This window comes from Grammomys surdaster, unplaced genomic scaffold, assembly GCF_004785775.1.
Source record: "Grammomys surdaster isolate TR1022 unplaced genomic scaffold, NIH_TR_1.0 125849, whole genome shotgun sequence".
NCBI classification, from domain to species: Eukaryota; Metazoa; Chordata; class Mammalia; order Rodentia; family Muridae; genus Grammomys; species Grammomys surdaster.
In genome coordinates, this window is record NW_021620675.1 from 2,114,489 (window position 1) to 2,117,416 (window position 2,928).

Consider the following 2,928-nt stretch of genomic DNA (forward strand, 5'->3'; position numbering starts at 1 on the left):
TCCCGAGTGCTGGGATTAAAGGCGTGCGCCACCACTGCTCAGCTATGACTCTTCTTCTTACACATCAATCCCAACAGGACCCTGATCTCTTAAGTTCCAGATGTCAAGATCACCCATTTTGTCCCCAATCCCAGAAAAATGAGACTCTACTCTGACAGCTGTGCTTGATCCTACTGGATGAGACATGGGCTTCTCATTTTCTCCCTGATGTTTGTTTCCATCCAGGGTAGCACTTACTTCTGGAGGTTTGAGATTCAAGAAACCTCCACTGATAACAGTCTTTCCAAATAGGGTCAAGAAACTGCTCCATAGCCGGATGCCAGGAGCTGATCCAAATTACTACCATCCCTATATCCACCATTCCATCTAAATATGATGACCTCTTTGTTTGCTTCTCCTTTGATCAGACAAAAGATGATTGTAAAAAAAAAAATGGCCAGATGAATATGGGGGCTGCCCATATTGGTCTTGCCAGATACATATGCTAGGATCACAGACCAATCACTTCTATCAACAAAACAAGACTCTTTTCTTCTATATACAAGACCCATAGAATCCCAGGTAGGAAACAGGAGATGTTGGTAAGCTCTATCGTAAAAACCAATCTGGGTCCCTAGTGAGTACTGTTCACATCCAGAGAAAATATATCCCAATTGTCAAACCTCTAGATATCAGAAAAATAGGAGAAGTAATCAAACACTCCTCCAAGGTCCTTACTTCCTTGACATCCCCCCTCATAAATGGCACTAACCTCTCATTTCACCTTCTGCTTCAGACCCTGACCTCGGCCTGGTTGCTTTAAAAATTGCTGGCTATGTGTACCCCCTGGAAGTAACTCACAATTGGCATTTACTGCCTCTCCAGTGATACTGCTAAGTAACCTCACCTCGTCTTTTATCCGCTGCCCTGACTTTGATGCTGCCATGACCCATACCTTTTCTCTTTTTGGCATGGCAGACTATTTTAAGACATCCGGGACACGTTCTCTAGAAACACTAAGCTCCCTAGACTACCATAAAACCACAACCTCATCTCTGCCACCGTGCCCTGTAGCCCAAAACAACATCAATTCTCTGTGGCACTCAGGTATATCGTCGTCTGCTGCTCAGGAGTTTGCATGTTGGTGTTTCTTTTCCCCGAACTAGGAGTAATCCACAGAAAAGATCTTCTACTGATCCTGGTTGTAGACACAATACCTGCCCAACATGATGAGAGGGCAGGTCAAGTTGTGCCACTCCTGTTTGCTGCAGGAATAGCTACCAGTGCTGGAATGGTAGGGCTGACTACTTCCCTAACCCCATACAATAAGTTCTCTTCCCAGCTTGACAAGGGTCTTCAAGAGGTCACCCAAACCATGCTCACCATCCAAAGACAGATCGATTCCCTGGCAGCAGTGGTGCTTCAAAACCGATGGGGCTTGATATCCTTACAGTGAAAGCAGGTGATCTTTGCCTGTTTCTCCGAGAAGAATGCTGCTTCTACATCAACAAATCTGGGATAGTAAGAAATAAAATCCAGCAGCTACAATCAGACATCCAAAAATGCAGGGAACGATATGAGGCCTCCAATTCTGGGATGTTTAAAAACCCTACGTGGAAATGGATATTGCCCTTCCTAATGCCTCATCTCCTAGTTTTTCTTGCTTTACTATTTGCTCCCTGCCTCATTAACCTTGTCTCCACAATCCTTTGACAGGATTGCCAGCCACTGTCCACAGAGGAGCCTGATGCCGAATGACTATCAAGTGTGCCCAGATAGTTAAAGTCAGCTACGCCCAAAATTGACCACGCCCCTAGACAGCAGGAAGCAATTAAGAGATCTAGCGCCCCTATTCCCCTTTCACCATCAGCTTCTCCCTCCCCTCCCCCTTTTTCCTTTTTTTTTAATCTGTTGTTGTTGTTGTTGTTGTTTTGAGACAGGGTTTCTCTGTGTAGCCCTGGCTGTCCTGGAACTCACTCTGTAGACCAGGCTAGCCTCGAACTCTCGAACTCAGAAATCAGCCTGCCTCTGCCTCCCAAGTGCTGGGATTAAAGGCATGCGCCACCACTGCCCAGCTTTTCTTCTCTTTATGATAAGAATAAAGGAGGTATGTTAGTATCTGAAGCTGTTTACAGCCAGCCTCTGAGCACAGTGATGATGTCATCCCTAGGCAACTGGACCATCCTGCATCCAATGCCATGGCAACTGTTGCATACTTCTTGTGCATTTGTTACCTGCATTACCTGCAGCACCTGCATTACCTACATCATGGTCCCGAAAAAAAACACAGACCCCAGTCCATCTCTTTCTCTTCCTCACTTCTTCTCTTTCAATGAAGACCTCCCAAAATAAGAACTATGCTGGCTTGGGGTGATCTGTCCAGAAATATGCCGTTTTTAAACTAACAATATGAGCCTTTATTTAAATAAATAAATAAATAAATACAATGAATAAAAATTAAATAAATTTTAAGCTAAGAGTGGTGGCACACCATTTTAATCACAGCATTTGGAAAGCAGAGGCAGGTAGCTCTGTGTGAGTTCCAGGCCAGCCTGGTCTACATAGGAAATTCCAAGTCACACAAGGCTACATAGGGAACTCCAGGCCAGTCAGAGCTACATAATGAAACCTTGGCTCTAAATCAGTAAATAAGATACATTTTAAAAAAAAATCCCAGCAGCCAACATCTCCTAGGTTCTTCTTCATTAAAGCTAGGCTTAACGAATTCCCAAGAGAGATAAATTCAAAGATCCATCCTGTACCCCAAAAGGCTGGCTGCAGATCCAGTCTACTACCAATGGGTCTTACACAGGAGGTATTATCTGCACTATTAGTGGTGGCTGCTGTCCTAGTCATTCTAGTCATTGATGTACTGCTGTAAAGTGACACCGTGACCACAGCAACTCTTATAAAGGAAAGCATTTAATTGTGGACTTGCTTACAGTCTCA

The 2,928-nt window shown here is 44.3% G+C and overlaps 1 long non-coding RNA gene across 1 annotated transcript in view; it reads right to left on the reverse strand.

Moving 5' to 3' along the window:
- The window catches only part of LOC114640714, a 3,529-nt gene continuing 601 nt past the window's right edge, over positions 1 to 2,928 (reverse strand). Inside the window, exons 2-3 of the long non-coding RNA XR_003714189.1 lie at positions 1,363 to 1,492; positions 1 to 1,196 (exon numbers count right to left, since the gene is read on the reverse strand). This is a non-coding gene — a long non-coding RNA (uncharacterized LOC114640714). The remainder of the gene's footprint in view (positions 1,197 to 1,362; positions 1,493 to 2,928) is intronic.